The sequence below is a fragment of the Balaenoptera physalus genome (assembly GCF_965194825.1).
Source record: "Balaenoptera physalus genome assembly, chromosome: 2".
Lineage (NCBI taxonomy): Eukaryota > Metazoa > Chordata > Mammalia > Artiodactyla > Balaenopteridae > Balaenoptera > Balaenoptera physalus.
Window position 1 is genome coordinate 513,132 of NC_138883.1, and position 22,652 is coordinate 535,783.

Below are 22,652 nucleotides of genomic sequence, written 5' to 3' on the forward strand. Positions count from 1 at the left end.
GATCCTCCTCAGTACAAACGCCACCACCACAACCAGGGGGCAGACAGCACGCACAGGACCAGGAGGAGGTAACCAGCGCCCTCAGTGACGTGCACCTTTTGCTGCTTTGTCTTGTCAGAAACCTGGGCAGCGGGTGGGGTGGACTCCTCGGGCCCGAAGCCCACAAGCCCAGACTTTCTCAGGGGGTTATCCAGACTTGTCAGTACGGCTGAGCTGAGCACAGATTATGCAGATCCATGTGCTTCGTGAGCAACGCAAGCGAGTGGTAAGTGCAGCTTGCAGAACCAGTAGCCAACTGGCCGGGGGGTCACACCGATCCTGTGCCACATCTGATGGCACCTCCACACCGTCCACTCCCTATGGAGCTGGACTTGGCTTGGGGCAGGTCTGAAGCAGCACAGCACACACGCCGCCCACCCACAGCTTGGAGGAGTTGCACCCTGCCCCCCGCCCATGGCACTTCTGGGGTGGTGCGACAGTGTCTCCTGGGACCCCGATCCAGGACTAATGCTGAAGCTATGGGACGGCCCAGGGGGTGCACACAGGGTGTAGGGTCCGCTGCAGCACTCAAACGAGAAACTGAGGGTCAGTGTCCCCCAAAGATGGGACGACCAGTCTCGGCCCACACACAGCAGTGGACAGGCCGCACGCTCTCTCTCACCTAGAGGGCCATTTTCCGGCCCCAGTGACCATCGTGAACTCTGTCCCCCGGGGGACAGCTGTGGCCGGGATAACAACTGCCCTCTGACCGTGCACGTTACACTGGCCTTTGGTCAGATATCGGGGCCACGGATGGAGCCAGGGAGAGGAGGAGGGAAGAGGCGGGAGACAGAGGTCTGGAGGGGAGGCCACCCCGGCAGGTAGGCAGGACGAGGCAGGGGCTGGGCTGCAGGCTGAGCCCAACCACACACTCTCCAGGGTCAGGAGAGGTGCCCACCAGGGCTGGGACACCCAGAGGGCTCAGGCGAGGGGCCCGGTACCCGGGCTGCGGTGGGCAAACCAGGCATAATCCCTGCAGAAGGTGGAAAGCCGTGACAGCCGGGGTTCTCACTCTGTCCCCTGGGTCCAAGGGCACCGCTCACCACACCCCACACACCCACAAGAGACACCCCGGCTGCATCTGGACTCCCCCAGGCCCTCTGAGACAGAAAACACCCAGAAGAAAAGGGAATTTCAGGAAGCAATTTGAGCCACCCGGTTTCAGTCCTGTTCTTAGTGTCTGATGGTCTGGGGGAAGGGAGTTCACACCTCCGGGGGCTGGGTACCAAGTCCTATAGGAAGCGGGGCTGCAGTCACAGAGCAGAGCCCTGAGGAGCCACATGTGCCTGGGGCCGGAGCAGGGAGGGGCGTGGAGCCCTGGGCTGCAGGGGAGCGAGTCCACCACCCCAACCCTCGGTGAGTGGGGTCGAGAGGATCAGGACAAGGGAGTGGAATGGGAGCCACGGAGGGATTGTCTACCTACTGTACCCATGAGGAGAAACAAAGGATTTGGACAGCAGACCAAGGGCGTGCTGACCAGCTCGCCAGGCACCAACTCCACATTTATGATGGGGGTGGGGACACAGTCCCCATTTAGGAGCCCGTTCGGGATTATAGTTCCCAGGGGTGGTGGGCAGTGGGGGAACGAAGGCCAGGAGCCACATGGTCCAATGCCTATTAGAAGGAACGAGAAAGGACTTTAGGAAGCAGTCAGCCATGAAAAGGTCAAGGAAGTGACCCAAGAGAAAGAAGAAAATGCAGCTCTTCTTCAGGATGGCTTGTGGAGGCTTTTAGAAAGTTTACTAACATAGGCCCCTTCACTCCTGAGGGTCAGTCCCTGCTGGGACAACATTTCATCAGCCAGTCTGCCCGATATGAGGCAAAAACCCCAAAAGTCACAATTAGGCCCGCAAACCCCTATGCACCAACTCATAGAGGTGGTCTTTGGGGTATTTAATAATCCAGATCAACCGGAGGGGGAAGAGAGAACTCAGCATGAGTAAAGGCAGGTCAAAGCTCCAGCTAAACCGATAGCCCTTGCTGTCAGCCGCATTTTGCAACCTCGGGAGAACCCAAAGGAGACAAGAAGGTTCAACCATCAGTCCGGAAGTAAGACCAGCAAAGGGGAATGCTTCAAATGCAAGTCGACCGGCCATTGGGCCCATGAATGCCAGAAGGAGCCCCCCAGGCCACGCCCAGTCTACAAGCAGACGGGCCATCAGAGTGGGACCGCCCTCGGTCCCGAAGGGGAAGGGGGGCTCCTGTTCCTGAGATGGCCATGCTGGACGACTGAGTCACCCCGGGGATTCTGGCAGCTCCCCGCAACGAGATGTCTGTCTCCATCAAGGGGCCCTGGGCGTCCTTGACGTGGCAGGTAGGAAGAGCGACTTTTTAGCCCATACGGGAGCCTCTTACTCTGTGCTGATTTCTCACGCTGGGCCTCTTTCTTCTAGAAGCTGCACAGTAACCGTGTCGACGGAAAGCCTCTCACCCGTGACTTCACTGGGCCTCTCGCTTGCCAGTTTCAACAGCGTTTGAGCTCGCATGCCTTTCTGGTTGCCAAAAGCCCCACCCCACTGCTGGGGAGAGATCTTCTGGGCTTCCTTGGGGCCATATTATGCTTAGGAGACCCTGAGCAACCCCTTATTTTGACCCTAACTGAGGCTAATGAAAAGAGGGAGCTAGATCCTATCCCTAGCCATATCTCTGCAGATAAAGTGACCCCTGAGAAGGCCATCAACGTGCTAGCCGCTGCCCAAGGGGGAATCTGCGCCATGTTAAAGGAACAATGTGGGTTTGGGGTAAACCAAACAGGTCAAGTCCAAAAAGATACTCAGGGCTTCTTATCTGAGGCCTTTCAACTCAGGGAGCAGGCAACCCAGGGATGGCTCTCACCTGGTCCTGGTTCTCCTGGTCCCTTCCACTCATAGGACCTGGAACCTCTATCTTTCCTCTTCTCCTCTTTGGCCCATGTCTGTTTATCCTCTTAGAAAGATTTGTCTCCTCTAGATTACGGCAATTCCATGTCAAGATGATGGTGATACAGGGATTCCAGCCACTCCCTGAAACAGATCCTGTCAGGGTGGCAGCAGAACTCACCTTGGGGCCCCTTAACAAGACAGAGCGAGAGTTCTGTGGCCCCAGTTACGTAGGGTCCATGAGCCCAATACCAGCCTGAAGAAGCTACAGAAGAGGGACCATCGCCCTACATCCTGCCAATAAACACTTCTCGGGGTCCACATATCTCAGGGGCGATTTGAGGTAGGAGATAGATGGGCCCAGCACAGGAATCAGTTCAACCTCTGTCTCCTAACTTTTCCTAGTAAAGTTCATTAAAGAACCCCATGCCACCTGAGCGTACCTTGGGGGAGGTGCCTGTGGTCCCTTGGGAGCAGGAGGTGCCCCCCCCCCAAGGACGTGCACAAGGGGCCAGAGGGAAGGGGGCAGAGGGCAGCTCTGGGCCCCGAGGAGCCAAGTGTCCAGCCGGGCTCCGCCTCAAGAGTCCTTCAATACCCACAGAGACCCCGGCTCAGGCTCCACCACGCCTGCGCCGCTGGCCTCCAGCCCAGACTCACCGCCCCTCCCCGCACAAAGGTAAAAGCAACAATCCCCATCCCCGTGGGCAAACCCTGAGGGGCTCATTCAGTGGTCAGTGCAGGAGGCCGCAGGAACACAGCTGCACAAGCACCAGGATGGAGGCCGGCATCAGCCTCCTGGGGCCCCAGTCACCACCCAGCCGTCCACCCACTGAGCTCACGCAGACAGGCCAGTCCTCAGGCCCCATCCCACCAGCCAGCCTGGACGTCCCGATGAACAAGCGAGAGCTGTCTGGGGCTGGCCGCCACCGTCCTCGAGAAGAAAGCTGGGAGCCGCGAAGGCAGGAGCCACAGGCACCAGGGAGAGGGCCGGCTGGCCAAGCACAGTGGTGGGCCCGGGCTGAGCCTCCTCCTGAGGGTAAAGACCTGGAGAAGCCCGCCCACAAGGGGCTCTGAAGTCCCATGGAAACGGGGCAGAGCGCATGAGCACACGTGACACAGGGCAGGACTCCTTTATATACAAAGAGCACTCAGCAACCAATGAAAAGAAAGAAATGTGAGCAGTGGGTCCTGCACCATAAGGAAAAACCGGGTGGCTTATTGGGTGGCCAATAACAGGAAGAAAATGTTTCAATAATTGGAAAAGGTACAATAGGAGGAAACTAGGGGCGGTGAGTGACCCTCTAGGCCTCTTTGAGGACCTGTGAGCAGCTAAGACCATTCTTCAGGGCCCGGTGGCCTCCTTCCCAGCATACGAGTGCCCAGACTGTGTTGACAGGAGAGTCCACTTGTGGCGAAGGCCCTTCTGAGAGCCGCCATCTGCGCTGGGAGACCAGGCATCCCACGGACTCCGACACGGACCGTGCAGCCTGCTGGGGTCGGGCACAGAAAACCCAGCACTGGGCAACTCTGAGGCTTGTCCAGAGAGCCCGAGTGTTTGGTTCAAATAGAACATGAGAGGGGCAGTAGAGCACTTCACACAAGGTCAAGGGCGCAGCCCTGCTCTGCTCTGCCCCCTCACACCGACACTCCCTGGGGATCTGCTCTGGAGGCAGGCAGGATGCCCTGGGGATCTGTGCTGGGGGAGGTGGGAGTGTTGCCCACCAGAGTTCAGAGGCCCAGAAGGCTCAGGCGTGGAGCCTATTACCCAGGGTGCTGTGGGCCGAGCAGGCATATTCCCTCAGGAGGGTGGAGCTGTGACGGCCGGAGTTCCCACTCTGTCCCCTGGGTCCCTCGGCCCCACTCACCGCGCCCTACACCCCAAAATAATGCATCTCTGCTGCATCTGGACTCCCCAGGCCCTCTGAGACAGGAACCACCCAGAAGAAAAGGGAACTTCAGGAAGCAAGCCATGCCGCTGGGTTTCAGTCCTGTTCTTAGTGTTTGCAGGGTTGTGGGCAAGGAGTTCACACCTCCGGGGGCTGGGTACCAAGTCCTATAGGAAGCAGGGCTGCAGAGACAGATCACAGACCTGAGGAGCCACATGTGCCTGGAGCCGGAGCAGGGAGGGGCGCGGAGCCCTGGGCTGCAGGGGAGCAAGTCCAGGACCTCCACCCCCCTTGGTGAGTCTGGTCTGCGAGGATGGGGCAGAGATAGGGAGTGGGTGCCATGAAGAGGAGACTGGCCTCGGGGACCCCACAGAGCGGCTGGAGCAGCCACGCGGGCACGGGGAAGGCGGGCTGCCCAGGGGTCACAGTGCTGGCCCAGGGCAGGGACTAGGGAGCCCGGGCAGGGGCGTGTCCACACCAACAGGGCTGGAAACCCAGGGGCGGCAGAGCTCGGCGGGGCTGCTGGGCCTTCGAGGAACATGATGGGCTGGGGGACGGGAGCCTGAGGGCTTCGCTTGGCCAGATGTGCTGCAGGCACAGGGCTGGGCTGGGGCTGAGGACGAGGCCAGGATGGGCAGGTGGGTCTGAGCAAGGACGGAGGGAGGACGCTGGCTCGGCACAGGGGAAGGAAAGGCCCCCCCGGTGGCGGGGGGGTGGGGGGAGGCTGAGGGTCCTGTCCAGGACAGTGGAGCCGGCTTGAGCCCCAGGGCAGTGGCAGGCGGGCTGGCGGTGGGCTCTGGGCTGGGGCCGGGGCCCAGGGCAGCGGGAGCGCCGGGGGCACAGCAGGCAGGGCTGGCCGCACAGGGGCTGAGCACGCAGCTCCACAGGCTACACGAGGGGCGAGCAGAGCCAGGGCCGGAGGGCCGGGAGCGGGAGCTGGGGGCCGGGAGCGGGCAGGCAGAGGACAGGTGACCCGGCAACTGGAGGGAGAAGCGACCAGAGGAGGATCCCGGGGGTGGTGGGAGAGAGAAGAGGGTGAAGCTCGGCACGCCAGGAGCTCCTCTTGGAGGGGCCCACGGTGGGACAGGGGCTCTGCCAGGGGAGAGGGGCCCGGAGACAGGGTGGGCACCTAGCGACTCCAGGGAACAGAGCTCAGCCCCGGGAAAGAAAGGAGTCAGGAGTGGAGCTGCACTAGGGTGAGGGCTCGGGGGTGGGCCAGAGGGGTGCGGGTGCTGAGGGCCAGAGCTCCAGGGACAAGGGGCAGGGAGGCAGCAGGTGAGCAGGGGGCTGGAGAGCAGGGGGTCGGGGGCTGCCTCAGGGGCTCTGGGGAGCAGGTAGAGCTAGTGTAGGTGAGCCCGGGGCTGGGAGGGCAGGGGCTGCCTGGGAGCTTTGGGGGAGCAGGTAGAGCTAGTGTAGGTGAGCCCGGGGCTGGGAGGGCGGGGGGCTTCCCGGGAGCTTTGGGGGAGCAGGTAGAGCTTGTGTAGGTGAGCCCAGGACTGGGAGGGCAGGGGGCTGCCTGGTAGCATTGGGGGAGCAGGTAGAGCTAGTGTAGGTGAGCCCGGGGCTGGGAGGGCGGGGGGCTTCCCTGGAGCTTTGGGGAGCAGGTAGAGCTAGTGTAGGTGAGCCCGGGACTGGGAGACCAGGGGGCTGCCTGGGAGCTTTGGGGGAGCAGGTAGAGCTAGTGTAGGTGAGCCCGGGGCTGGGAGGCCAGTGGGCTGCCCTGGAGCTATGGGGGAGCAGGTAGAGCTAGTGTAGGTGAGCCCGGGACAGGGAGGACGGGGGGCTTCCCTGGAGCTTTGGGGGAGCAGGTAGAGCTAGTGTAGGTGAACCCAGGACTGGGAGGGCAGGGAGCTTCCCTGGAGCTTTGGGGGAGCAGGTAGAGCTAGTGTAGGTGAGCCCGGGGCTGGGAGGGCAGGGGGCTGCCTGGGATCTTTGGGGGAGCAGGTAGAGCTAGTGTAGGTGAGCCCGGGACTGGGAGGGCAGGGGGCTGCCTGGGAGCTTTGGGGGAGCAGGTAGAGCTAGTGTAGGTGAGCCCGGGGCTGGGAGGGCAGGGGGCTGCCTGGGAGCTTTGGGGGTGCAGGTAGAGCTAGTGTAGGTGAGCCCGGGACTGGGAGGGCAGGGGGCTTCCCTGGAGCTTTGGGGGAGCAGGTAGAGCTAGTGTAGGTGAGCCCGGGGCTGGGAGGGCAGGGGGCTGCCCGGGAGCTTTGGGGGAGCAGGTAGACCTTGTGCAGGTGAGCCCGGGGCTGGGAGGGCAGGGGGCTGCCTGGGAGCTTTGGGGGAGCAGGTAGAGCTAGTGTAGTTGAGCCCGGGGCTGGGAGGGCAGGAGCTGCCTGGGAGCTTTGGGGGAGCAGGTAGAGCTAGTGTAGGTGAGCCCAGGGCTGGGAGGGCAGGGGGCTGCCTGGGAGCTTTGGGGGAGCAGGTAGAGCTAGTGTAGTTGAGCCCGGGGCTGGGAGGGCAGGAGCTGCCTGGGAGCTTTGGAGGAGCAGGTAGAGTTAGTGTAGGTGAGCCCGGGACTGGGAGGGCAGGGGGCTGCCTGGGAGCATTGGGGGAGCAGGTAGAGCTAGTGTAGGTGAGCCCGGGGCTGGGAAGGCAGGGGCTGCCTGGGAGCTTTGGGGGAGCAGGTAGAGCTAGTGTAGGTGAGCCCAGGGCTGGGAGGGCAGGGGCTGCCTGGGAGCTTAGGGGGAGCAGGTAGAGCTAGTGTAGGTGAGCCCGGGACTGGGAGGGCTGGGGCTGCCTGGGAGCTTTGGGGGAGCAAGTAGAGCTAGTGTAGGTGAGCCTGGGACTGGGAGGCCAGGGGTCTGCCCAGGAGCTTTGGGGGAGCAGGTAGAGCTGGTGTAGGTTAGCCCGGGGCTGGGAGGGCAGGGGGCTGCCTGGGAGCTTTGGTGGAGCAGGTAGAGCTAGTGTAGGTGAGCCCGGGGCTGGGAAGGCAGGGGGCTGTCTGGGAGCTTTGGGGGAGCAGGTAGAGCTAGTGTAGGTGAGCCCGGGGCTGGGAGGGCAGGGGGCTTCCGGGAGCTTTGGGGGAGCAGGTAGAGCTAGTGTAGGTGAGCCCGGGGCTGGGAAGGCAGGGGGCTGCCTGGGAGCTTTGGGGGAGCAGGTAGAGCTAGTGTAGGTGAGCCCGGGGCTGGGAAGGCAGGGGGCTGCCTGGGAGCTTTGGGGGAGCAGGTAGAGCTAGTGTAGGTGAGCCCGGGACTGGGAGGGCGGGGGGCTTCCCTGGAGCTTAGGGGGAGCAGGTAGAGCTAGTGTAGGTGAGCCCGGGACTGGGAGGGCTGGGGCTGCCTGGGAGCTTTGGGGGAGCAAGTAGAGCTAGTGTAGGTGAGCCTGGGACTGGGAGGCCAGGGGTCTGCCCAGGAGCTTTGGGGGAGCAGGTAGAGCTGGTGTAGGTTAGCCCGGGGCTGGGAGGGCAGGGGGCTGCCTGGGAGCTTTGGTGGAGCAGGTAGAGCTAGTGTAGGTGAGCCCGGGGCTGGGAAGGCAGGGGGCTGTCTGGGAGCTTTGGGGGAGCAGGTAGAGCTAGTGTAGGTGAGCCCGGGGCTGGGAGGGCAGGGGGCTTCCGGGAGCTTTGGGGAAGCAGGTAGAGCTAGTGTAGGTGAGCCCGGGGCTGGGAAGGCAGGGGGCTGCCTGGGAGCTTTGGGGGAGCAGGTAGAGCTAGTGTAGGTGAGCCCGGGACTGGGAGACCAGGGGGCTGCCTGGGAGCTTTGGGGGAGCAGGTAGAGCTAGTGTAGGTGAGCCCGGGACTGGGAGGGCGGGGGGCTTCCCTGGAGCTTTGGGGGAGCAGGTAGAGCTAGTGTAGGTGAGCCCGGGACTGGGAGGGTGGGGGGCTTCCCTGGAGCTTTGGGGGAGCAGGTAGAGCTAGTGTAGGTGAGCCCGGGACTGGGAGAGCAGGGGGCTTCCCTGGAGCTTTGGGGGAGCAGGTAGAGCTAGTGTAGGTGAGCCCGGGACTGGGAGGGCAGGGGGCTGCCCTGGAGCTTTGGGGGAGCAGGTAGAGCTAGTGTAGGTGAGCCCGGGGCTGGGAGGGCGGGGGGCTGCCTGGGAGCATTGGGGGAGCAGGTAGAGCTAGTGTAGGTGAGCCCGGGGCTGGGAGGGCAGGGGCTGCCTGGGAGCTTTGGGGGAGCAGGTAGAGCTAGTGTAGGTGAGCCCAGGGCTGGGAGGGCAGGGGCTGCCTGGGAGCTTAGGGGGAGCAGGTAGAGCTAGTGTAGGTGAGCCCGGGGCTGGGAGGGCGGGGGGCTGCCCTGGAGCTTTGGGGGAGCAGGTAGAGCTAGTGTAGGTGAGCCCGGGACTGGGAGGGCTGGGGCTGCCTGGGAGCTTTGGGGGAGCAAGTAGAGCTAGTGTAGGTGAGCCTGGGACTGGGAGGCCAGGGGTCTGCCCGGGAGCTTTGGGGGAGCAGGTAGAGCTGGTGTAGGTTAGCCCGGGGCTGGGAGGGCAGGGGGCTGCCCTGGAGCTTTGGGGGAGCAGGTAGAGCTAGTGTAGGTGAGCCCGGCGCTGGGAGGGCAGGGGGTTGCCCTGGAGCTTTGGGGGAGCAGGTAGAGCTAGTGTAGGTGAGCCCAGGGCTGGGAGGGCAGGAGCTGCCTGGGAGCTTCGAGGGAGCAGGTAGAGCTAGTGTAGGTGAGCCCGGTGGTGGGAGTGCGGGGGGCTTCACTGGAGCTTTGGGGGAGCAGGTAGAGCTAGTGTAGGTGAGCCCGGGACTGGGAGGGTGGGGGGCTTCCCTGAAGCTTTGGGGGAGCAGGTAGAGCTAGTGTAGGTGAGCCCGGGCCTGGGAGGGCAGGGGGCTGCCTGGGAGCTTTGGTGGAGCAGGTAGAGCTAGTGTAGGTGAGCCCGGGGCTGGGAAGGCAGGGGGCTGTCTGGGAGCTTTGGGGGAGCAGGTAGAGCTAGTGTAGGTGAGCCCGGGGCTGGGAGGGCAGGGGGCTTCCCGGGAGCTTTGGGGGAGCAGGTAGAGCTAGTGTAGGTGAGCCCGGGGCTGGGAAGGCAGGGGGCTGCCTGGGAGCTTTGGGGGAGCAGGTAGAGCTAGTGTAGGTGAGCCCGGGGCTGGGAAGGCAGGGGGCTGCCTGGGAGCTTTGGGGGAGCAGGTAGAGCTAGTGTAGGTGAGCCCGGGACTGGGAGGGCAGTGGGCTGCCCTGGAGCTTTGGGGGAGCAGGTAGACCTTGTGCAGGTGAGCCCGGGGCTGGGAGGGCAGGGGGCTTCCCTGGAGCTTTGGGGGAGCAGGTAGAGCTTCTGCAAGTGAGCCCGGGGCTGGGAGGGCAGGGGGCTTCCCGGGAGCATTGGGGGAGCAGTTAGAGTTTCTGCAGCTGAGCAGAGTGGGTGGAAGGGTAAGGGGCTGCCCCAGGAGCTTTGGGGAAGCAGGTAGACCTTGTGCAGGTGAACAGGAGCCTGGGAGGGGATGGGGCTGCCCCAGGAGCTTTGGGGAGCAGGGAGAGCTCGTGCAGGTAAGCAGGGGTTTGGGAGGACAGGTAGCTGTCCCCAGAGCTTTGATGGAGCAGGTAGAGCTTGTGCAGGTGAGCATGGGGCTGGGTGAGCCGGGGGCTGCCCAAGAGCTTTAGGGTAGCAGGTGGAGCTTGTGTAGCTGAGCAGGGGCCTGGAGGGGCAGGGAGCTTCCCAGGAGCTTTGGGGAAGCAGGTAGACCTTGTGCAGGTGAACAGGAGCCTGGGAGGGGATGGGGCTCCCCGGAAGCTTTGGGGAGGAGGTAGAGCTTGTGCAGGTGAGCAATGGTTTGGGAGGCAGAGTGCTGCCCCGGAGCTTTGGGGAAGCAGGCAGAGCTTGTGCAGGTGAGCTCGGGGTGGGGAGGTAGGGTCCTGCCCAGGACCTCAGCAGACCAGGTACTGGGGTGAGCAGGTGAGTAGGCAAGTGTCATAGGGTGCAAGGGACAGCTGGTGCTGTGGGCCCAGTGCTCCAGGGACAGTGGGCAGTCTGACGCCAGGTGAGTAGATGACATGAGGATACAGCATCCCTGAGCTGAGCCCAGAGACCTGAGCCAAGGGGGCTGGGAGGGCAGGACGCAGGGCAGCTGGCAGTGGGGGCAGAGCAGGGAGTCCTACAGGAGATCGGGCTGGGGGTCCCCCTGGGGTGTTCTGAGGGCCCAGGGCCGGGGAGAAGGGTCACAAGGGCAGAGAGGACTCAGGCCTGAGATGGTGAACCGGAGCTCAGGTGGGAAGAAGCTAGACACTCGATGGGCAGGAAGCCCGGGCTCAGCTGAGAGGCCAGGACGAGGGGCTGGAGGCAGGTGAGGGAGCATCTGGGGGAGGGGAACCTGAGTGCACAGAGAAAGGAGAGCAGCCTTCCCGCTGGAGCTCAGGGGGCTGGTAGGGAGGGTGCAGGGGGAGATCAGGGGAGCAGGCGGGGGTGCGCAGGGGAGCAGGGGCCTGGGAGGGCAGGGGCTGCCCCAGGTGCCCCAGAGTCAGGGGAAGAAAGACCGAGGAAAAGTGAGCCCTGGTCTGCTGGGAGGGGCTTTGTGGATGGCAAGCCCGGGTGGAGAGGGGACCTGGGAGTGCAGGTCTCTGGGGCTGAAGGCGCACGGGCAGCCCTGAGGGGACCCGATGGGCCGCAGTTCTTGTACCCAGGGTCCCAACCCTGTTCCAGAAGACTGTAGGAGCTGGAACAGGAGGGTTGAACGTGCAAAAGCAAGGTGGGGTTGACAGGGCAGTGGACCTGGCAGAGGGGAAACAAGGGGCTCTTTCGGGGCTCAGACGGGTCTGCATATCTGGGCTGAGCAGACCAGGGTCAGAGGGGACAGGTCCAGCCGGGGAATGGGGCTTGGGGTGCTGGCACCCTGCCGGAGGAGAAGGCCAGGGGCAGTGCAAGGCTCCCAGGGATGCCAATGGGCAGAGCTGATCCAGAACACACGGGCCCTGGGTGGCAAAGAGCAGGCCAGGACAAGGGGACAGGAGCAGGGCAGTGGGCTCAGGGAGCAATAGCCACTGGTCAGGGCTCAGACCGAGGGCCTGATCAGGCCAGACACCCACAGGAGGACTGGGGCCCCGGGGGGATCTAATCCAGGTGGTCACCCAGCACTGGCCCCCAGCGGTGTCTGGAGCCCACAGCTGCAGACGCAGAGACCTGGGGTGGGAGACAGCCATGCCGGGCCGCTGGTCTTCAGACACGCTGGAAGCACATGGTCGCTGGGCTCAACGGTGCCCCAGGCCTGCACACCTGATGCCCTGCCCGGACCCTCGCAGGGGTGAGGCCCTGCCAGTCACACGGCCTCCTCTCTCACAGCTTCCACCACGGCCCCGAAAGTCTACGCTCTGGATTCCAGCTGTGAGGGCACAACCGGCTCCACAGTGGTCGTGGGCTGCCTGGTCTCGAGCTACTTGCCTGAGCCAGTGACCGTGACCTGGAACTCGGGCGCCCTCTCCAGCGGTGTGCACACCTTCCCATCCGTCCTCGGGTCCTCGGGGCTGTACTCTCTCAGCAGCACTGTGACCGTGCCTGCCAGCACCTCGTCCGGCAAGACCTTCACCTGCAACGTAGCCCACCCGGCCAGCAGCACCAAGGTGGACAAGCGCATCGGTGAGGGGACGGGCCGCAGGGAGGGTGTCCACTACGAGACAGGCCCGGGGTCAGCCCTCCCACATGAACGCACCGCACACCAGGGATGGTGAATCCCGCCCAGGGGGTCACGGGAGGCCTGTCTCTCTCCCTCACCTGAAGTCCTCCCAGGCTCGGGGAGGGGGTCCTCTGGGCGTTTCCACCGGGTCCAGTGTGGGCACAGGCTGGACGCCTCCCCCAGCCCCTGGGCCCACAGAGGTGGGCACAGGTCTCACCTGCCAAAACCTGGCCTGCCCTAAGGCCAACCCCGGGCCGTCCCCAACCCCGGTAACCTCCTGTCTGTTCTCTCTGCAGAGCTCAATGGCCCCAAACCATGCCCCAAGTGTCCTGAATGCCAGAAGTGTTCCAAATGTCCACGTAAGTCACCCGGCCTCATCCTCCGCCCCTCGGGGGTGGACCCTGCCCAGGAGCGGCCTTGGGGCTTGGGGGAGGGGGATGGATGGGTGCCCAAGAGGAGATCCACCCAGGCGTTGACCACCCTCCGTGTCTCCCCGACCAGCCCCTGAGCTCCCAGGAGGACCGTCCGTCTTCATCTTCCCCCCGACACCCAGGGACACCCTCACAATATCCCAAATACCCGAGGTCACCTGCGTTGTGGTTGACGTGGGCCACGAGGACCCCGATGTCCAGTTCTCCTGGTACGTGGACGACGTACAGGTGCACACGGCCAAGACGAGGCCAAGGGAGGAGCAGTTCAACAGCACCTACCGTGTGGTCAGCGCCCTGCCCATCCAGCACCAGGACTGGCTGAAGGGAAAGGAGTTCAAGTGCAAGGTCAACAACAAAGGTCTCCCAGCCCCCATCGTGAGGACCATCTCCAAGGCCAAAGGTGGGTCAGGTGGACGGGCGCAGGAGGGTCCCTGGGAGCCAATAGCAGTGACCATCATGCTAACAGCCATGCCTCTCCCCACAGGGCAGCCCCGGGAGCCGCAGGTGTACATACTGGCCCCACCGCAGGAGGAGCTGGCCAAGAGCTCGGTCAGCTTAACCTGCATGGTCACCGGCTTCTACCCGGGCGACATTGACGTGGAGTGGCAGAGAAAGGGGCAGCCGGAGTCAGAGGACAAGTACGGCACGACCCCACCCCAGCTGGACGCCGACGGGTCCTTCTTCCTGTACAGCAAGCTCAGGGTAGACAAGAGGAGCTGGCAGCAGGGAGACACCTACACGTGTGTAGTTTTGCACGAGGCTCTGCACAATCACAACACGCAGAAGTCCATCTCCCAGTCTCCGGGTAAATGAGCCCCACGGCATTGTCGCCCCAGCCAGCCCTCCCTCCCCTTGGGCTCTCAGCGTCCAGCGAGGACGCCTGAGCCCCAGCCCTGTGTACATTCCTCCCGGGCGCCATGAAATAAAGCACCCAGCGCCGCCCTGGGACCCCGCAATGCTGTCATGGTTCTTTCCGAGCAGAGCCCCGGGGCACGCCGGGCCTGCGTTGGGGCAGGGGGGACCCGGCTCTGGGTCACACTTGTCACCACCAGTGCGCGAGGGCTGATCCCACTCAGGGCCAGACCCAGAGTGGGCGGGTCTGTGCAGGCCGCTTGGGGGCTGCCCGAGGCTGGGGAGGGCCCCTCCCGGAGACGACAGCTGCTCCGGCCGCCCTCCGCCCAGCAGCTGCTGGGGCTGGAGTGTGTGCCCGGAACGGGAGAAGCCCACCAGAGACCCTCAGGAGAATGAGTGCCCACTTCTTCCCGCCCCTGTTCCAGCCCAAGCTGTGGGACACTGGCCGTCCTCGTCCCCACCTTCCTGTCCCTGGCTCCAGGGTCCGCGTGCCAGCTCTGTGCCCTCACGGGGGCCACACGCGGCCCGGGGTGGGTGGACGGCCCTGCTGCACCGTCGGGCACGGGAGATCAGGCCCCCCTCCACTCAGGCCAGGTGGCTCTGCCCTGCTTGTCCCTGCCAGGGGCCAGGTCTGTGCACTCGTGGGGACACTCATCCCTGTGCCCATAAGGGGCAGAGGCAAGCGGCCCTGAGTGCCCGGGGAGGGACCGTCCAGGCGCACCCGTGGACACTGAGCCCAGAGCCATTGGAAGCGAGCCCCCCACTGAGCCACACCAGCCCACACACCACCACCTTCATCCACATGCACTCACCTGCCCGCGTACACGCGTGTGCAGGGCACCCGGCACACACACCCACGCGCGTGCACACACGCGGGCCTTGCACACGGGCCCTCCCACAGGGCAGCCGCCCAGACCCACACCCGACCACAGAGCTGGCTCTCATGAGTCCTTGCCGTAGACCCCAGCCTGGTCCCCACCCTCCAACGCCCGTGGGCTGCTCAGCGGCCCCTCCCCACACTGACCGCATGACCACCTCCGTCACCCACCCCTCCTCTTCCCTGGGGCACCGGCACCGCCTGCCGAACAGGCCAAAATCCTCCCACAGCCCCCTCGTCCCGGCACTCCCAGCCCCGCGGGCACAGGCACAGAGCCCAACACTGTCCTGCCCCTTCCCTGGGGCAGGGCCCACGGCCCACGTGCTCTGCTGACCCTCCCGCCCTCCGGGTCTGGCCCCAGGGGGCGAGGAGGCCGGGCCCTGAGCCACTGTCCTGCGGGGGTCCGGGCACCCTCCCGCCAAGGGCCCCAGCTCAGCGCACAGCACAGGAGAGGGAGCAGGACCCACTGGCCAGGCCGAGACTGGGGCCCAGGCTGGAGGAATGGGGGGCTGGGGCTGGTGCCCAGCGACTGTCCTCAGGTGCCTCTGGCCCGGCCCACCTGGGGCATCCCGCCACCACCCCGCCACAATGGGAGCCGCGCTGCGAGGCCCCGATGACCCCACCCCTGCCCCCCGGGGGCAGGCACAGCACTGACCACACCCCTCCCTGTGCAGAACTGCTCCTAGAGGAGGAGACCTGTGCTGATGCCCAGGACGGGGAGCTGGACGGGCTGTGGACGACCATCTCCATCTTCATCACCCTCTTCCTGCTCAGCGTGTGCTACAGCGCCACCGTGACCCTCTTCAAGGTGGGCGGGCCGGCCCTGCTGTGCCCTCGCTGTCACCACTGTGTCTCCAACTGTCCCCTGTCCCCTTACTGTCCCCTACTGTCCCCTCACTGTCCCTCACCTTCCCTCACTGTCCCTCACGGTCCCTCACTGTCCCCCACTGTCCCTCACAGTACCCCACTGCCCCCACTGTCCCCTCACTGTCCCTCATGGTCCCTCACTGTCCCCCACTGTCCCTCACTGTCCCTCACTCTCCCCCACTGTCCCCTCACTGTCCCTCACCTTCCCTCACTGTCCCTCACGGTTCCTCACGGTCCCCCACTGTCTCCTCACTGTCTCCTCACTGTCCCTCACTGTTCCTCACTGTCCCTCACTGTCGCCTCACTGTCCCTCACTGTCTCCTCACTGTTCCTCACTGTCCCTCACTGTCCCCCACTGTTTCCTCACTGTCCCTTACCTTCCCTCACTGTCCCTCACAGTCCCTCACTGTCCCCCACTGTCCCTCACTGTCTCTTCATGGACCCTTACAGTCCCTCACTGTCCCTCACTGTCCCTCACTGTCTTCTCACTGTCCCTCACTGTCCCTTACTGTCTCCTCACTGTCCCTCACTGTCACTCACTGTCCCTCACTGTTCCTCACTGTCCTTCACTGTCCCTCACTGTCTCCTCACGGTCCCTCACTGTCCCTCACTGTCTCCTCACTGTCCCTCACTGTCTCTCACTGTTCCTCACTGTCGCCTCAGTGTCCCTCACTGTCTCCTCACGGTCCCTCACTGTCACCTCACTGTCTCCTCACTGTCCCTCACTTTCCCTCACTGTCGCCTCACTGTCCCTCACTGTCCCTCACTGTCTCCTCACTGTCCCTCACTGTCCCTCACTGTCACCGCACTGTCCCTCACTGTCCCTCACTGTCACCTCACTGTCTCTCACTGTCCCTCACTGTCTCCTCACTGTCCCTCACTGTCCCTCACTGTCACCGCACTGTCCCTCACTGTCCCTCACTGTCACCTCACTGTCTCTCACTGTCCCTCACTGTCTCCTCACTGTCCCTCACTGTCACCTCACTGTCCCTCACTGTCTCCTCACTGTTGGCTCACTGTCCCTCACTGTCGCCTCACTGTCCCTCACTGTCTCCTCACTGTCTCCTCACTGTCCCTCATGGTCCCTCACTGTCCCTCACTGTCTCCTCACTGTCCCTTACTGTTCATCACTGTCCCTCACTGTCTCCTCACTGTCCCTCACTGTCTCCTCACTGTTCGTCACTGTCCCCTCACTGTCCCTCACCTTCCCTCACTGTCCCTCACGGTTCCTCACGGTCCCCCACTGTCTCCTCACTGTCTCCTCACTGTCCCTCACGGTCCCTCACCGTCCCTTACTGTCCCTCATGGTCCCTCACTACCCCCCACTCTCCCTCACGGTCCCTCACTGCCCCCTACTGTCCCTTATGGTCCCCCACTGCCCCCACTTTCCCTCACAGTCCCCCATTGTCCCTCACTGTCCCCCACTGTCCCTCATGGTCCCTCACTGTCCCCCTTTGTCCCTCACTGTCCCCCACTGTCCCTCACTGTCCCTCACGGTCCCCCACTGCCCCCCACTGTTGCTCACGGTCCCTCACTGTCCCGCACTGTCCCTCACGGTCCCTCACTGCCCCCCACTGTTGCTCACGGTCCCTCACTGTCCTGCACTGTCCCTCACGGTCCCTCACTGCACTCCACTGTACCTCACGGTCCCCCACTGCCCCCACTTTCCCTCACTGTCCCCCATTGGCCCTCACTGTCCCTCACTGTCCCTAACTGTCCCTCACAGTCCCTCACTGTCCCCCACTGTACCCGACTGTCCCTCACAGTGCCTCACTGTCCCCCACTGTTCCTCACTGTCCCTCACTGTCCCTCACTTTCTCCTCACTGTCCCTCACGGTCCCTCACTGTCCCTCATCATCGCCTCACTCTCCCCTCACCTTCCCTCACTGTCCCTCACTGTCCCTTTACTGTCCCCTCACTGTCCCCCACTCTCCCTCCCTGTCCCCATCATGTCCTCATGTCCACCCTGGAAACCCTCGCTGTCCGTCAGCCCGGGAATGGGGGGGCAGTCCCTGGGTGGCGGCCCAGGTGGGGTCCAGCCTGCACTCAGCCTCGCCGCCCCTCAGGTGAAATGGATCTTCTCGTCGGTGGTGGAGCTGAAGCGGACGATCGTCCCCGACTACAGAAACATGATCGGGCAGGGCGCCTAGCGCTCACTACATGCTGCGTCCAGGGCCAACCCGGACCGGCAGGACCACGTCCATCGCCTTGTGCCGCTCAGCCTGCGCCAGGCCTGCCCCTCCGCCTGCTGACCTCGCCAGCCTCTGAGCTCACGAGTACCCTCGCCTGCACCCCCGGCCTCTGGCCTCGTGGCCACCACGACCTGCCCCCCACCCCACTCACAGACCCGAGTGGACAGCAGGTGATGCCCAACCTGAGTTGATGTCCCCGCAGGACACCTCCGGGGCCCCAGGGACCACCGGGAACGCCCGGGTCGGCGTGGGGGTCCCCCTGGAGGAGGAGGAGGCCGGCCTCCCGGGCTTCTGCACAGGGCCCGCCCCCTGCATCTTGTCCCGGCCGGGCTCCAGACGCAGGGTCCCAGGAGGACGGCCTGTGTCAGAAGCTGGAGGGGAACCGCCCCCCTCAGCGCCCGCCTCTCCCAGCAGGAGAGCTTCTGCTGGTGCCGCTAGTGGTCCCTCCGGTCACCTCCACCGAGGACGCTGCTCAGAGCAGGGCCTGGGCCCGAGGCCGCTGCAGGAGCCCCAGCGCGGGAGGCGGTGAGGTCCAGCCAGACCGGCCTCCCGGAGAGGGCCCTGCTGACCTGGTGCCCCGCGGGCTGAGCTGGAGGGGCTCCCGGAGAAGAGGGCAGAAGGCGCGGCCAGCGCATCCTGCAGCCAAAGGCCTGAGTCACGTACAGCAGGAGCTCCACCTGCACCGGGCTAGGGGTGAGAGGCGCGACCCCCGTAGGGCCAGCCTCCGGGCCCGGTACCAACTCTCCGCCTCTGGGGAAACACGCGCTCAGCATCCGCGTCGGAGGAGCCACCCCCCGGGTGGGAAGGAAGGTCCACGTCATCGCAGCGTGGGGGGCTGCTCTCCGTTTTAAATGCTGGAGCCCACCGATGTTCTTTGCCGTCTCTTCATTTTCTTAATGACAATAAAGCGTTCTTTACAGTCACCTAGCTCGCTGAGAAGTCTCCCTAGGTTAACACGCCTCCTACCCTCGAGAAGTCCACAGCCTGCCTCCCCCACACCACCGCCCAAGCCTGGGCGTCCCGCCTGGCCTGTGGGCGCAGGGGCGAGCCAGGGTCCTGGGGGAGCCACAGGGAAGTCGCACGCGTTGGGTGTGTCCGCACAGGAGGCTGTGACAGACACCACAGGGGCCTTTGACGACAGACATCACTGTCTGACACCCTGGAGGCTGGAATCCCAGATCCGGGAGGTGCAGGGCTGGCTTCTCCTGAGGCCTGTCTCCGTGCCATGTAGACGCCGTCTTCTCCCGTGTCCTCACGTGGTCGTCCCTCTGTACGTGTCTCTGTCCTAATGTCCTCCTCTTATAAGGACGCCAGTCACACTGGATTAGCGCCCACCCTAGAGACCCCAGTTTACATCATCACCTCTTTACAGACCCCATCTCCAAATACAGTTACATTCTGAGGTCCTGGGGTCCGGGCTTCAAGATTGGAATTTGGGGCACACAATTCAGCCCAAAACAGCCGAGCTGGGTGCCAGAAAGGAGAACCAGGAGGGAACGCCAGGAAGCCAGGCCAGGAGGGGCAGCGGTGGGGAGGGGCTGTCAAAGGGGAGCAGAGCCAGACCAGGCTCACCGCTCAGGACAGACTGGGCAGTGAGAAGGACCGCAGGAGGCGAGGGGGTCCGGGTGGCACTGAACTCAGCTGGCTGCACAGAGGTGACCAGTGTGTCACAGGAGGCGCAGGAGTGGGGCTCCAGGGGCTCCGGTGAGGGACCAGGAAGGGTGGCCGTGCAGACGCAGTGAAGCTGCTGTGTCCGCCAGCCGGCAAGGGTGCAGGGACGGGTCAGGCCTCCGCCCTCACAGAGACCAGGGATCAAAGTCCCATCCCTCCTGGTGATGCCACCTCAGAGCAGACACAGCCCTCCCCAGAGGGCAGAGTCAGGATCCACAGCTGTCGGCCCTTCTCAGCAAAAGCTCCACGAAAGGGGGCCGGGGCCTGGGTCGGGGGCTGGCCGTGCTGGGCTCCCTCAGCCCATCGGTTCAGGGGGACTGGCTCGTCCCGGGGACGCGGCCTTTCGCTGTGGGAAGCCACGCGTGTGTTTGTTGCAGCCTAGCAGGGCGAGGGGAGGAGGCCGCCCCTCGACAGCCCCAGGCCGAGGCCCAGCAGGACAGCGGCCCAGACCGGGAGCCGGAGTCTGGTCAGCATGGACGCTGCGGCCCAAGGCCGTCCGATGTGCCGCTCCAGCTTCCTGTGGGGGAGAGAGAGACAGACAGAGGCAGAGACAGAGAGAATGGTCTGCAGGGAAGGGGCTGCATCGCTCAGGGGGCCCTGCACCAAACGGGGAGGCCGGGAGGGGCGGCAAACAGGACGGCCGAGGGTGGACAGCCGTGTCCAGGAGAACATCTGGCCCTCGGGGACCCTGCCAGGCACGCTGGGCACGCTGGGCATGCTGGCACAGGGCCCCCTCTGCCTGCTGGGCTCCACGGGGGCTCCAGGTGACGGGCCTGGGGGTCACCCCACACCCTGCGTTTCCCTCCCCCAAACATGTAACCAAGAAGCTGAACTTGCCTGAGGACAGCACAGCCTGCCCAGCCCTGGGCCCTGCCCCTCACTTCTATCCCCCAGACCAACGATCAGCCGCTAGCCGGCCCGCCCCGCCCCGCAGGAACGCCAGGGTGGTCACACGAGGGCCGGTCCCATGGCCTCCTAGCTGAACACCGTCCCTGGCACGGCTGCCTCTGGGCCCCTCGAGAGCTGCCCCACACTGGGCCCCAGGGCTCCCACCCTCCCCCCCAGCAGTGCCGCACCACACGGCATCCCTCACCTCTCCATGCCCCCCAAGCACCCCGAAACCCAGTGGCCGACGCCTGCCCTTGAGCCCCTCAGGCTGCACCTGTGTGAGCCTGAGGTCAGCCTCCCGCTGCGTCCTGACCCCCTAGAGCCCCTCAGACCATGAGCTCCACACACACCTGTCAGTGCCTCACCTCGCCACCACACACCTCCATCTGTGTCTTACACAAACACACGGGCGCCCAGAGGTTCCAGCTCAGCCCCAAGGTCGAAGGCGACAAGGGGGCCCACCTATCACAGCCCCACACCACCCCACTTTGGGGCAAGTCCCAGAAGAGCATCTGTTCCCTCCACAGAGGGGCCTGGGCTGGGCGTGGCTGCTGACCACCCCAGGCTTCTCCCAGGCCCCTGGGCTTGGGCCCACACCGGCTCTGACTGAACAACCCCTGAAACACAGTGACGGCCTGGAGCCCATGGCCCAGCCCACGCTGGAGCCCAGAGCCAAATCCAGGCCTCAGAGTCCCAACCAGCCCGATCCAGCCTCTGAGTCCAGCCCAGCCAAGCCACGGGCTCACTCCCCAGGCTCAGTCCCGCCCTCCGTGCCCCCAGGTCCAAGGCCACTGCCCCCCATGCCCTGCTCCTGTCCCGTGCCCACCCTCCCTGCTGTCCACCCCCAGGCTCCGTTCGTGCAGAATGAGGCTGCAGAGCAGACCTTCTGGGGAGGGGCCAGGGCAGTTTTCAGGGCTGCGGGCAGGGCCCTAGGCTGTGAGGCAGGGTCCCACAGCAAAAGGCGCTTCCCAAGGGGTCCGCAGTGTGGCCAAATCAGCCCTGCAGCACCCACCCCCGTCCCCCATGCCCTCGTCCCGACGTAGGAGATAGATGGGCTCCATCCAGGCTGAGCAGCTGCAGTCACTCTCCTGCTGACACTTGGAGATGATTGGCCAGAGACCACCTGGAAAACTATCCCCATGTAAGCAACCTAAGCCACCCCTATGGCACATGACTCGCTCCAAGTTTCCCATGTGCTCTTCCACTCGTACCTTCCTTCTAGTAAACACTGTCTCTATTTCACAATCTTGGTCTCTTTCTTAAATTCTTTCTTCAAAGAAACAAGACAGACATCCATCTTCCAGCTGATCCACTGCCAGAATCAGGTCGACCTCTCTCTCTTTACTTTTCCTTGTAAAGTTCCTTTAAGTAAAGAACCCCATGCCACCTGAGCGTACCTTGGGGGAGGTGCCTGTGGTCCCTTGGGAGCAGGAGGTGCCCCCCCCCACCCCGAGGACGTGGACAAGGGGCCAGAGGGAAGGGGCAGAGGGCAGCTCTGGGCCCCGAGGACCCAAGTGTCCAGCCGGGCTCCGCCTCAAGAGTCCTTCAATACCCACAGAGACCCCGGCTCAGGCTCCACCACGCCTGCGCCGCTGGCCTCCAGCCCAAACTCACCGCCCCTCCCCGCACAAAGGTAAAAGCAACAATCCCCATCCCCGTGGGCAAACCCTGAGGGGCTCATTCAGTGGTCAGTGCAGGAGGCCGCAGGAACACAGCTGCACAAGCACCAGGATGGAGGCCGGCATCAGCCTCCTGGGGCCCCAGTCACCACCCAGCCGTCCACCCACTGAGCTCACGCAGACAGGCCAGTCCTCAGGCCCCATCCCACCAGCCAGCCTGGACGTCCCGATGAACAAGCGAGAGCTGTCTGGGGCTGGCCGCCACCGTCCTCGAGAAGAAAGCTGGGAGCCGCAAAGGCAGGAGCCACAGGCACCAGGGAGAGGGCCGGCTGGCCAAGCACAGTGGTGGGCCCGGGCTGAGCCTCCTCCTGAGGGTAAAGAGCTGGAGAAGCCCACCCACAAGGGGCTCTGAAGTCCCATGGAAACGGGGCAGAGCGCATGAGCACATGTGACACAGGGCAGGACTCCTTCATATACAAAGAGCACTCAGCAACCAATGAAAAGAAAGAAATGTGAGCAGTGGGTCCTGCACCATAAGGAAAAACCGGGTGGCTTATTGGGTGGCCAATAACAGGAAGAAAATGTTTCAATAATTGGAAAATGTACAATAGGAGGAAACTAGGGGTGGTGAGTGACCTTCTTGGCCTCTTTGAGGACCTGTGAGCAGCTAAGACCATTCTTCAGGGCCCAGTGGCCTCCTTCCCAGCATACGAGTGCCCAGACTGTGTTGACAGGAGAGTCCACTTGTGGCGAAGGCCCTTCTGAGAGCCGCCATCTGCGCTGGGAGACCAGGCATCCCACGGACTCCGACACGGACCGTGCAGCCTGCTGGGGCAGGCACAGAAAACCCAGCACTGGGCAACTCTGAGGCTTGTCCAGAGAGCCCGAGTGTCTGGTTCAAATAGAACATGAGAGGGGCAGTAGAGCACTTCACACAA

At 64.0% G+C, this 22,652-nt stretch overlaps 2 gene segments (V, D, J or C); both read left to right on the forward strand.

Moving 5' to 3' along the window:
- Window positions 1-22,652, forward strand: part of LOC309655521 (Ig alpha-1 chain C region-like) — a 193,160-nt gene that overhangs the window by 109,838 nt on the left and 60,670 nt on the right.
- LOC309655447 (Ig gamma chain C region-like) lies at window positions 1,305-13,704 on the forward strand. The segment is given in 5 exons: window positions 1,305-1,395; window positions 11,987-12,280; window positions 12,614-12,676; window positions 12,819-13,148; window positions 13,233-13,704.